We start from the raw sequence: 13,867 nt of genomic DNA on the forward strand, positions 1-13,867 counted from the left end.
GGCGCTCAGGCGGTGAAATTCTACCGCCCGAGCGCGAGAAGCGATCCCCAAAGGAAAAATTACAGAAGAGTCGGCGCTCGAGCGCGAAGGCCGCACATCCCAAGGAAATTTACAGAAGGTATGGCGCTCGAGCGGTAGTTTTCTACCGCCCGAGCGCCACCTATTTTTGGTAAGATTTTTGCAGCCGATTCTTTACCTTATTTTGAGAAGGAAATGATATGGTAAGGTGGGTGGACGACTTTTTGGAGGCATTCAGACTTTATGCGTGAGCCGTCACAAGTTTGGAGAGCACTTTTGCGCTTGGATTGAAGAATCGAAGTTTTCCGGGCGTCGTATTCGCGTCTTTCGTCAATTCTCGTATTTCTAACTTTGTTTTCATCTTTTAAACTTTGTTTTGTTGATTTTCAATTATGAATTTTAGTAGCTAAACTTTATTATTTGTTGGGATCAAAGGGGATCCTACCCCGAACGTTGATTTGAATTAATTTATATTTCGATTGTGCGTTATTCTTGATTTTACAATTGTTTTATCGTGTTGTTAAAGCGTAACTAACTTTAACGACGTTTTCATATCACGAGTGAGTTCGAGAGAATAACGAGTGATAGGATCGAGTAGTATAATCCGCGGGTCTACAATTTACATAGATATATGAAATTGGATACGTGCCGATAGTCATAGTCCTTAGGGTCGAAAACTAGGGGATTTCATAGATCGAAATGCGATTTGCTCTTGATAAATAATTAAAGACATTTAATTACTTCATTAAGTAGAATTAGTTTGGCATAGCTCGAGAGAGTATGTTCAATAGATTAGGAAATCTTGTCGGAAGCGTAGATCACGATCAAACGAATTGATTAATAAACGAGGGGTAGGTGAACTGAGATTCCCAACAAATCAATTTCTTATTGAATTTTAACTCAACATTTTAGATTAAACTCTCATTCATTACTTGTTGAATCATTTTAATTGCATATTTATTTGAGTATTGTAGGAATAATCACACAACTCCATTTTCGTTGCTAAATGTTAAATAACTGAAAATAATAATTGTTAAACACAGTCTTCAGTGGAACGATACTCGTACTCACGTACACTATATTATAACTTGACATCGTGCACTTGCGATTAATTTTTGAGCATACAAATCATATTTTATTGGGGAATTTACTGTGCAAGTTTTGTTCGATCAAGTTTTTGGCGCCGTTGCCGGGGACTGTTAATCTACAATTTTATTTTTAGTTATTTCCTTTAGCATTATTTTATTTCTCTTGAGATAACACTTCATATTTTATTACAGATATTTCTTCCAGTGCATGCCAAAGTCACTTGACGTGGAGCTTGAGTTTGATCCTGAAATTGAAAGAACCTTCCGAAGGCGAAGACAACAACAAAGACTTAAAGAACTGATGGAAAGACACGAGCAAGAACGTGGAGAGGAACAGCGTGACAATAGACAAGTTGAGATACCGCGTCGCATACCAATGCTGGAGTATGCCCAACCTTCTTTGGAGGGTGCACGCCCTAGCATTGTGAGGCCTATCGTGCGGGCAAATCACTTTGAAATCAAGCCAGCCATAATCCAGATGATTCAGAACACAGTTCAATTCGGAGGAACTGCAGTAGATGATCCAAACACGCACATCGCAGATTTTCTTGAAATTTGCGATACTTTTAAATTCAATGGAGTTTATGATGATGCTGTTAGGTTGTGTTTATTTCCTTTCTCCTTACGTGATAAAGCTAAAGCGTGGTTAAATTGTTTGCATGTAGGTTCGATCGCTACGTGGGACGACATGGCGAAATCTTTTCTCATCAAATACTTCCCTCCCTCCAAGACCATGAAGTTGCGGGCAGACATTACAACGTTTGCTCAATTTGATCAGGAATCTCTATATGAGGCATGGGAACGCTTCAAGGATCTACTACGAAGATGTCTACATCACGAGTTACCACTTGGGTTAGTCGTTCAAACATTTTATTATGGTTTGCTTACTCCTAACCGTACTATGATAGATGCGGCTGCTTGTGGAAACCTGTTGAGAAAGACCGCGGAGGAAGGATATGAATTGTTGGAGGAGATGGCTGCTAGCAGTTATCACCCTCAATCTGACAGAAACAACCAGCGGAGAAGTGCAGGAGTTCACCAGGTAACCGATTTTTCTGCTATTACTGCACAACTTGATGCTTTAAACAGGAAAATAGACGATTTGAATGTGGGTGGCACGGCGATGCGTCTTCAAGAGATATTCTGTGAAAAGTGTGGAGGGGAACACTATGTGAAAGACTGTCAAGATGGAAATCCCTTTTATGTGCAAAATGAGGCACCAGTGAATCAAGTGGGAGTCCAAAACCGCCCAAGCCATGACCCTTATTCGAACACATACAATCCTGGGTGGAGGCAACATCCCAACTTCTCGTGGGGCGGTCAAAACAGTCAGAATCGACCGCAAGGAGGACAACAATATGGGAAACAACCGATGTACAGATCCGATCCTCCTAGAGAAGAAAAGTCCAACTTGGAGCAAATAATGTCTAAGTTTATTTCATCCACTGAAACTAGACTTCAAAATCAGGTTGCATTGATAAAGGGGCTTGAAAATCAGATTGGTCAGTTAGCGAAGATGATAGCAAGTCGAGAGCCAGGCACCTTGCCAAGTAACACCGAGACCAATCCAAAAGAGCAAGTGAAGGCCATTGAGTTGAAGAGTGGGAAAGTTTTGGAGTCAAGAGAGAGAGAAAAAATTCAAGTGCCGGATGAACAGACTGCGACATCTAAAGGTAAGTCTTCTAACCCTACACTAGCACCCACTGCACAATCAAAAATTGTTATTCCTCCACCTTTCCCTGCAGCACTGAAAAAAGCGAAAATAGATGCACAATTCGGTAAGTTTCTTGAGGTTTTTAAAAAGTTGCATATCAATATTCCCTTCGCCGATGCTTTAATGCAAATGCTTAGTTATGCTAAATTTTTGAAGGATATTTTAGCAAATAAGAGGAAGTTGGAGGATCACATGACAGTGAACTTAACTGAAAATTGCTCCGCTTTGGTGCAAAACAAAATCCCACCGAAACTCAAAGACCCAGGAAGTTTTTCTATTCCTTGCATGATTGGTGATGTTGTTTTTCACAAAGCTTTGTGTGATCTTGGTGTAAGTATTAATCTTATGCCTTTATCTGTGTTTAGGAAACTTGGGTTGGGAGAGCCAAAGCCAACGAGGATGTCGTTACAGCTGGCAGACAGATCTGTCAAGTATCCACGGGGAGTTATTGAGGATGTGCTAGTGAAAGTAGATAAGTTTATTTTTCCTGCTGATTTCGTGGTGCTAGACATGGAGGAGGATATGGAGATGCCCTTGATCTTGGGGAGGCCGTTCCTTGCGACCGGCAAGGCACTGATTGATGTGCAAGAAGGGAAGTTGAGATTGAGAGTGGGCGAGGAAGAGATTACTTTTGATGTTTTTAATGCACTTAAGCACACACTGCATTCTGATAGTTGTTATAGAATTGATGCTTTTGATGCCTTTGTGTCTAACTATGTGCAGGATGCTTTAAGAGATCCTTTGGAGGCTGCTATCACTACCGAATTGGGAGAAGATGATTTGGACGACGAAAAAGCTGAAATAGTGGCATACTTGAATGCCAACCATCCATGGAGAAAGCCAATGAAGATGAGGTTAGAAGATTTGGGAGATCGAAAAGACTTGATCCCACAAAAATCAAGCCTGGAGGAGCCATCGACGCTCGAGCTGAAGCCACTACCTCCACACCTAAAGTACGTATACCTAGGTGAGCATAGAACTTTACCTGTCATTATATCTGCTGCTTTGACAGATGCTATGGAGGACAAATTATTGCAAGTTCTCAAAGAGCACAAAAGGGCATTCGCTTGGAAGGTGGCAGACATCAAGGGAATCAGTCCATCGATATGCATGCATAAAATCTTGATGGAAGAAAAGTACTCACCTCTCGTGCAACCTCAAAGACGACTAAATCCAAAGATGCAAGAGGTAGTAAAAGCTGAAACGATTAAGCTTCTCGATTCAGGTATTATCTACCCTATTTCCGATAGTGCTTGGGTAAGTCCGGTTCAATGTGTGCCTAAGAAAGGTGGGATTACGGTGATCACCAATGAACAAAATGAACTTATTCCCACGAGAACTGTTACGGGGTGGAGAGTGTGTATTGACTATAGGAAGTTGAATGATGCCAACCATAAGGACCATTTTCCCCTTCCCTTTATTGATCAAATGTTGGAAAGATTAGCGGGGCATGAATTTATTGTTTTCTAGATGGGTATTCGGGGTATAATCAAATCACAATTGCACCTGAGGACCAAGAGAAAACCACTTTCACTTGTCCTTATGGCACGTTTGCTTTTCGCCGAATGCCTTTTGGTCTTTGTAATGCACCTGCTACATTTCAGCACTGTATGACTGCTATATTCCATGATATGATTGAAACCTTTCTTGAAATATTTATGGATGATTTTTCTATCTTTGGTGCAACGTTTGATGAGTGCTTGCAAAATTTGAGATCCGTGTTGAGAAGATGCGAGGAGACGAACTTGGTGCTCAATTGGGAAAAGTGCCATTTCATGGTACAAGAGGGAATTGTTTTAGGGCACAAGGTTTCGGAGCAAGGAATTGAGGTGGACAAGGCAAAAATTGAAGTCATAAAGAACCTACCACCACCAGCCTCAGTAAAGGGAGTTAGAAGTTTTTTAGGCCACGCCGGTTTCTATCGGCGGTTTATCAAAGATTTTTCTAAAGTTGCCAAACCTCTATCCTCTCTACTTATGAAAGATATGCCTTTTGATTTTAATTCTAACTGTTTGCAGGTATACGAGGACTTAAAGGAGCGCTTGGTGACGACTCCTGTCTTGGTGGCACCGGATTGGGATCTGCCCTTCGAGATCATGTGCGATGCCAGTGATGCTGCGGTTGGTGCTGTCCTCGGCCAAAGACGGAACAAGGTATTCCACACTATATACTATGCAAGTAAGACTCTATATGAAGCACAATTAAATTATGCCACCACTGAAAAAGAGTTACTTGCAGTAGTGTTTGCACTTGATAAATTTCATGCATATCTTGTTTTGTCAAAAGTCATTATTTACACAGACCACTCTGCACTGAAATATTTGCTTGCTAAAAAAGATGCAAAGCCACGCTTACTTCGGTGGATCTTACTGTTACAAGAGTTTGATTTGGAAATAAAAGATAAGAAAGGTGTTGAGAATGTGGTAGCGGATCATTTATCTAGACTAGAGCTTGTTAGTAATGAATGTGTAGATCAAGCTATTAATGATTGGTTTCCTGACGAACAACTGTTTGAGATGAAACATTGTCCATGGTATGCAAATTTCGCTAACTTTCTTGTCACAGGCACACCTCCACCAAACCTATCGTTTCACCAACGAAAGAAATTCTTTTCTGACGTGAAATAATATTTTTGGGAGGAACCGTTTTTGTTTAAAATTTGTGCAGATTCCATGATAAGACGGTGTGTTGCGGAGGAAGAGTTTGATCAAATTCTCAACCATTGCCATGACCGTGAGGTAGGTGGTCATTTCGGACCAACAAGGACGGCATCCAAGGTACTTGAATGTGGCTTTTATTGGCCAACTCTTTTCAAAGATGCTCGTTCTTATGTGCTACATTGTGATAAATGCCAGCGGTCAGGTAACATCTCTAACCGTCATGAAATGCCGTTAAATAATATCATTGAATGTGAGATTTTTGATGTGTGGGGAATAGACTTCATGGGACCGTTCCCCAGTTCTTTCACGAAAAAATACATCTTTGTTGCGGTTGATTATGTGTCTAAGTGGGTAGAGGCGGAAGCGTATGCCACTAATGATGCTCAAGTGGTCCTAAAATTTTTAAAGAAAAACATTTTTAACCGATTTGGAACACCACGAGCAATCATTAGTGATGGTGGCACGCATTTTTGCAACAAACTATTTGAAAAACTTTTGAGCAAATATGGTGTCACACATAAAATCTCTACCCCCAGACGAGTGGGCAAGTGGAGGTGTCTAACCGAGAGATAAAGCGAATTTTGGAGAAAGTGGTAGGTGTCAGTAGCAAGGATTGGTCGGTGAGATTAGATGATGCTCTTTGGGCATATAGGACTACTTTTAAAACACCTATAGGCACTACACCGTATAGGCTTTTGTTTGGTAAAGCATGTCATCTACCTGTAGAGTTAGAGCATCGCGCATACTGGGCCACAAAAGCACAGAACTTTAATTTTACTGATGCAGGTGAACAGCGTTTGCTTCAACTAGATCAGTTAGAGGAATTCCGGAATCTGGCCTATGATCTAGCACTGTCATACAAAGAAAAGAAAAATAAGGCTCATGATAGGCGGATCATCGAAAGAGAATTTAAAGAGGGTGAAAGTGTCCTACTCTACAACTCCCGGTTGCGACTGTTTCCCGGAAAATTGAAGTCACGATGGTCTGGTCCATTCGTGATTTCCAAAGTTTATCTATCGGGAGCTGTAGAATTGAAAGATGGGAAGGATGGGACATTCACAGTCAATGTCCAGCGCCTGAAGCACTACATGGGTGGCACAGTTGAGCCACAACTTGGAATCACCCGGTTCCAAGACATGCCGAACTGAGACCGGCCGACAGTCTAGCTCTCGACGATAAATTGAGAACTTACTTTTTTTTCCCTTCTCTTGCATTTAATTTAATTTTCTTTTTCTTTCGTGTTAGCATATTTTATTTTACTGTTGTTTTATTTAAAAAAGAAAAAAAAATTGTAATTTTCCCGAGAACTCGGCGCGCGCCCGAAGCATCAAAAATTTCCCGAGAGGTTGGCACTCGAGCGGTAGTTTTCTACCGCCCGAGGGCGAGCGCATACCTGTGAAAAAAAAAATTCCAGAGAGGGTCGCGCTCGAGCGGTAATTTTCTACCGCTCGAGCGCGACGTCTTTTAAATCGCGATTTCCCCTTTCCCCTTTCATTCTGCGCGCACCCTACCCCCAAATTCCCTCTCCAAATCCCTAACTACTCTCATTTTGTTCTTTCAATTTTGTGGTGCAGGCTTTCAATATCCATTCTATTCTCCGGCAAGAAGGCGAAATCCTCCGTAAGAAGCAAGAATAACCCTCTCCGGTCGCCCACCATCTCCATCTTCAAACTCTATGGCTCCCAAGAAGCAAAAAAGTAACCCCGGCTCCTTTTCTTCTTCCTCATTTGATAGAACACGTTTTGTAAGTGCGGCGGCTAGGGAGAGATATGATCATGCTAAAATACATAGAAATCCCATAGCCGAGAGGGGATTTCGTCGCACTCTTGAAGATAGATACATGCCACCTATTGTGGAATTAGAAAGAAGGGGATGGGACAAATTTAGCGAGCAACCTAAGGCGGCTGTGGTGTCGGTGGTTAGGGAATTCTACGCCAATGTCGTTGAACGAACTGATAGTAGGGCATTTGTGAGAGGAAAACTTGTGCCGTTTGATTCGGCCACGATTAACGCCCTCTTGGAAACGACCGAGGTCGATGACTCTAATTTCCAGGCATTGGTGGTTAATCCCGACTACAACATGATTATCGAGACTTTGTGCCACCCGGGTGCAATGTGGAAACCATTGGGTGGAACGCCGAGCTGTTTTGATGAGAAGTACTTGAGAGCTGAGAGTGCCTTGTGGTATTTGTTTGTGGCCCAACGGATGATGCCAGTCTCGCACAAAAGCGAGGTGCAAAAGGAGCGTGCGGTGTTATTTTTTGCGTTGCACCGAGGAGACGACATCGATGTGGGAAAACTTCTCAACTCGAAAATCACACTGAGCGCCCACAACAGCCACATAGGTCTTTTCTTCCCGACCATCATTTCCGAATTGTGTGCACGGGCCGGGGTGTACTTCAGGGACGACGAGGAGTGGCTTCAACCGATGAAGCCAATTTGTCAGGAGGATGAACAAAGAAAAAGAGCGAAACGACGGGCGGACTTTCCCCCTCGGGCGGAGGATGCTGGTGGATCAAGCACTGCCGTAACACAACGTCGCCCACCACAACCCCGCAGGCGGACTCAGAATGATAAGATGGATGAAAATCTCGCCTTCCAAGCGCATCAGAGTCAGTTCAACTGTTACGTCGCGGACCATTTATCTCACATTGACTCCATGATACGCTCTTTGCTTGTGCACGGGGGCGTTGACCCGTCAACCATCCCACCGACTCCGCTACCTCCTCCCCCATTCCAGTTCCAGTATGATTATTTTCAGCATGGGGAGGCCCTAGGAGTGCAACCACCGGAGCAACATGAGGAGGAGCAGTGATCAGGGGAGTTTAATGTTTCCCCTACTTCGCACTTTTATTTCTTTGCCGCTTTTCTGTTTTTCTTTCTTATCGTTGTTTCAGTCTAGCATGTTTATTATCTTTCATGTTTATTAGTCTACATTTGTGTTTGCATTTCTGTGTTTTGAGTCTTTTGTGCAATGGGGACGTTGCACACGTCTAGTATGAGGGGGTCGTCATACGTCTTCTTATTTGTTTGCATTCGTCTTTGTCTTGCATGAGTAGCAGTGATGGTGACATTAGTAAATTGGTAGCCGATGATGATTGTGGGATGAATGAACTGCATTCTACTTAGTCTTATCACTCGTTATAAATACCTCAGTGAATTGAAAATTTCCATATGCACACATTATGCACACATTATGGGTGTTATTAGTAGTATAAATGACAGTCGAGTTTAAGAATCTGTGGGAGAAACTGAAAAAAACATGAGATGCAAGTCGAACTTGAGTGAATTTTTGTTGACATTCGTGACCAACCAGTGACATGAAGTAGACTAGATCACTTGAGTCCACCGGAATAACTTTCGTCCTAATTGTGCATAATACCTCAAGAGTTATCCCTAAGCCAACTAAACAAACGTTCCATATACTCAAAACCTAGGGAGTACACTTGAGAAAATTGTGCACTTAAAAAAAAAATCGTGTTGTGAATGAAAAAATGGGATGTAAGGTGTGGGGGAGCCAAAAAGGGATGAAATCATATCCCAAGGCTAAATAGATGGAGATGTAAGACGTTGAGGAATGTCAGATAAAAATTCTGACAAGTGAATAATGAAAATGATCAGTGTACGTCCCATCTTTTTGAGCCATTTGACACCTCATGATACTGACTCCCTACTTCCTGTGGTACAACCTCGAAATTTTGCCGCTTTGTGTTTACTTGTTGGTCACGACTAGAAACAGAACTCAGGATAGGAAAACTTGCATTGAACTGTTGATTTGGTGACTCGCATGATTTGCGAATAAAACTGTCTGAAGCACGAGCTATTGAGACCCACATCACACACACGACCACACTTTCTGGTCAAATCAAAATGTTATAAGGTGCTTTTAAAAGGGGTATTGATGAATGTTGTGATTTGGATAATTGGATGTGGTTCAAACACCCGCTGAGGCAGGAGACACCGGTTTGCTACTTCACCATCAGTTTCGTTAGTTTAATTCTTTCATTTTGTGTTTATTTCGTATTTTGGTTGTGGGTTGTAACCTATTTTGCTTGAGGGCAAGCAAAAGGTTAGTATGAGGGGGTTGATAGGTGTGGTTTTTACGTGTTTTATTGCATTAGTCTGTGTGTGTTTTGCATTGTGCATACGTCTATTTCAATCACATTTTGTTCATTTTAGAATAAAAATTTGCATTTTATCATATCTCACTCGGGCACGACGAATTTGCAGGAAAAATGGTCGGAAAATCAGAAATCGGAGCCAAGCGCTAAGCCAACAAGTTTGTGTGCAGAAAAGTTGGCGCTCGAGCGGTAATTTTCTACCGCTCGGGCGCGAGAAGAGAAATGCCGAAGAAATTTACAGAAATTTTGGCACTCGGGCGGTGAAATTCTACCGCCCGAGCGCGAGAAGCGATCCCCAAAGGAAAAATTACAGAAGAGTCGGCGCTCGAGCGGTAGTTTTCTACCGCCCGAGCGCGAAGGCCGCACATCCCAAGGAAATTTACAGAAGGTATGGCGCTCGAGCGATAGTTTTCTACCGCCCGAGCGCCACCTATTTTTGGCAAGATTTTTGCTGCCGATTCTTTACCTTATTTTGAGAAGGAAATAATATGGTAAGGTGGGTGGACGACTTTTTGGAGGCATTCAGACTTTATGCGTGAGCCGTCATAAGTTTGGAGAGCACTTTTGCGCTTGGATTGAAGAATCGAAGTTTTCCGGGCGTCGTCTTCGCGTCTTTCGTCAATTCTCGTATTTCTAACTTTGTTTTCATCTTTTAAACTTTGTTTTGTTGATTTTCAATTATGAATTTTAGTAGCTAAACTTTATTATTTGTTGGGATCAAAGGGGATCCTACCCCGAACGTTGATTTGAATTAATTTATATTTCGATTGTGCGTTATTCTTGATTTTACTACAGTTTTATCGTGTTGTTAAAGCGTAGCTAACTTTAACGACGTTTTCATATCACGAGTGAGTTCGAGAGAATAACGAGTGATAGGATCGAGTAGTATAATCCGCGGGTCTACAATTTACATAGATATATGAAATTGGATACGTGCCGATAGTCATAGTCCTTAGGGTCGAAAACTAGGGGATTTCATAGATCGAAATGCGATTTGCTCTTGATAAATAATTAAAGACATTTAATTACTTCATTGAGTAGAATTAGTTTGGAATAGCTCGAGAGAGTATGTTCAATAGATTAGGAAATCTTGTCGGAAGCGTAGATCACGATCGAACGAATTGATTAATAAACGAGGAGTAGGTGAACCGAGATTCCCAACAAATCAATTTCTTATTGAATTTTAACTCAACATTTTAGATTAAACTCTCATTCATTACTTGTTGAATCATTTTAATTGCATATTTATTTGAGTATAGTAGGAATAATCACACAACTCAATTTTCGTTGCTAAATGTTAAATAACTGAAAATAATAATTGTTAAACACAGTCTTCAGTGGAACGATACTCGTACTCACGTACACTATATTATAACTTGACATCGTGCACTTGCGATTAATTTTTGAGCATACAAAATCATATTTTATTGGGGATTTTACTGAGCAAGTTTTGTTCGATCACCCAACACCGATAAAAATTTGTTGGATCCCGGTTTTCTACACGCCCAAACGCAGCGGAAGTTTTAAAATTTTGTTTATTTTGACAATCAAAATATATTTTGGGTGCTCGTATGATTTTATCATAAACATTCATAGGGCGTTAGAATTATACCTTTGGTGAATGATTTCACTGGACTCCAACTAATCCGGTATAAACGGATTAGCTCTTGTTGATTCCCTACGAAATTTCTTCGATGAAATCCTCCTATCAAGTCCACGACTAGATAGTGTGTTCCTCTTCTAATTTGCACTAGAAAATATAGAAGATGTTTCACGTAGGAGAAGAAAAATTGAGAGACGGCTCAAAGGTTTTTCTCAAAAAGAGGTGGCCAATTTTTTTTCTTTTGGAGGATGCCATTCTCGAAACCTAGGTGGTGGGTGGTTAGGGTTTTTGTTTGCATGTGTTATTTATAATTCAATTAAACGATAATTACATAATTAACATTAATGGGCTTGATTTGATTAATTGGGCTAGTCCAACTAGTTTAATTAATTTAATCAAAGTCCATTAAAACTTTAATTATTTAATATGTTGGACTTGTACCTCTACAAGCCCATTAAACATATTATCCACCATATTTAATTTATTAATTAATCAACTCAACTTTTGAGCTTAATAAATTAAATACATTATAAATTCAACATTTGAATTTATTATTTAAATTATAAATTCAACTACTTGAATTTACAGCACCTCCAAAATTTAATATTTAATAAACCCAAAATTTGAGTTTAATAAATTAAATTCTCAAATTTCATAAATTCAACTTCTTGAATTTACTATATAATATAAATTCAACTTCTTGAATTTATTCTCTCAACGGGAACAAACAATCCACTACTTGTGTGACCCTCAATGGTTCAGGGATACAGCTAGCCGTGGGTTCACAACTCTTTGTGATTCAGGACATAATCATTTATTCGGGCTTACCCTAGTTAGCCCCATTCTTTTCATCAACACCTTGATCAAGAATGTCAGAACTCATTTCTGATTGCACCCATCGGATCATGGTAAGAGCGTCTAGTAGGATCGCCCCATGATCCCCTAGGTATCACTGATAGTGCCTGCAAGAACGAGTCGATTATGATTAACGTACAGTACGGTCCCTTCATCTCATATCTCCCGATCGAATCTGCAACCATTGGTTGATCGAGGGTTGCATATTAATTCGATAACTATGTGATAACCATAATAGTGGCATCGCGTGTACTATTTGGAGAACTCCTTCTCCAATGTACATATCGTACTCTGGCCAGAGATTCCATGCACTATTATTTCATTAGATCACATAGGATATCCACACCCGTAGGTGAGCGGTGAATCCCTGACTACAATGCACTGGCTCCTATATGTGTCGCAACTGTACCCAACCTCGCCACCTGATGACTCTCCTGGAGCCGGTAAACGAGTCAAAGCACAGCCCTAGCATATAGAGCCTCAGTGTTGTCCCGGGTCGTAAGGACTAATGGTGTACAATCATAACCACGAACTTATCCTCTCGATGAATGATAACCACTTGGAAAGTCCGAGGGAGGGTTGTTCGGTATAATCATCATATGACTAGCCATCTGTATGTTTGGACATCTCTATGCCCTTACCAAGAAACGCAGTACACAACATCACAGATGCTAGTCTCGAGCTCAAGTGACCTTTATCCATGTTTTAGGCGGCTGAATCGACTAGGAACGAATTTAGAATATGCAGTGTTTACAAATGAGTTTCAACATCGAATTACGATTAATTTGTATTAAAGCATAATCAAGGGCTTTATCTATGCTGCTTGCATGAGTATACAGATAAAGTATAACGAAACTATTAAACAGTAAATTATATTTAAATAAATATTGTTTATTACACTTGAGTCAATAAATTCCCTAGCCAACCGTTGGCTTGCAGTACTCTAAGAATCTCCCACTTGCCCTAGAGCCAACTACCCTTAATTCCATTGCTTCGCGATGCTTTTCAAACAATGGTCCTGGCAAGGGCTTTGTAAGTGGATCAACAACATTATCTGCAAAGGGGACTCTTTCAACCGATATGTCTCCTCTTCCCACTATCTTCCGTATGATGTGGAACTTCCTCAGTACATGTTTGGATCGCTGATGAGACCTTGGTTCCTTTGCTTGCGCAATGGAACCAGTGTTGTCCCAGTACAACGGGACTGGATCAACTTCATTAGGAATAACGCCCAACACTTGGACAAAATTCCTCATCCAAACTGCCTCTTTGGATGCATCAGATGCAACAATGTATTCAGCTTCAGTGGTGGAATCCGCAATGGTGTCTTGCTTGGAACCTTTCCAAAAGACAGCCGCACCATATAGCATGAATACAAAAACAGAGGTCGATTTCGAATCATCTACGTCACATTGGAAGCTAGAATCCGTGTAGCCTTCCAATTTCAATTCTCCACCCTCATAGACCATGAACAAGTTCTTAGTCCTTCTCAAGTACTTAAGAATATCTTTCACGGCCTTCCAACGCATTGGACCAGGGTTCGCCTGATATTTGCTTGTAACACTCAAAGCATAAGTAACATCATGACGTGTCGATATCATACCATACATGATACTACCAATAGCTGACGCATATGGAATACGTGACATCATCTCTATCTCTTCATCAGTTTTGGGACACATAGCTTTAGATAGAGTAATACCATGACACATTGGTAAGTATCTTCTCTTGGACTCTTCCATAGAGAATCGTTTTATAATGGCATCGATATAGGTGGCTTGGGTGAGTCCGAGCATCCTCTTTGATCT

The 13,867-nt window shown here is 41.0% G+C and overlaps 1 non-coding gene across 1 annotated transcript; it reads right to left on the reverse strand.

The window, feature by feature from the left end:
* Nucleotides 1-1,843: 1,843 nt before the first annotated feature.
* On the reverse strand, nucleotides 1,844-1,949 carry LOC140808508 (small nucleolar RNA R71). The gene has a single exon (XR_012112929.1). It is a non-coding gene; the product is annotated as a small nucleolar RNA R71 (small nucleolar RNA).
* Nucleotides 1,950-13,867: the final 11,918 nt, after the last annotated feature.

Source organism: Primulina eburnea, chromosome 12 (assembly GCF_022965805.1).
Source record: "Primulina eburnea isolate SZY01 chromosome 12, ASM2296580v1, whole genome shotgun sequence".
Taxonomy (NCBI): domain Eukaryota; kingdom Viridiplantae; phylum Streptophyta; class Magnoliopsida; order Lamiales; family Gesneriaceae; genus Primulina; species Primulina eburnea.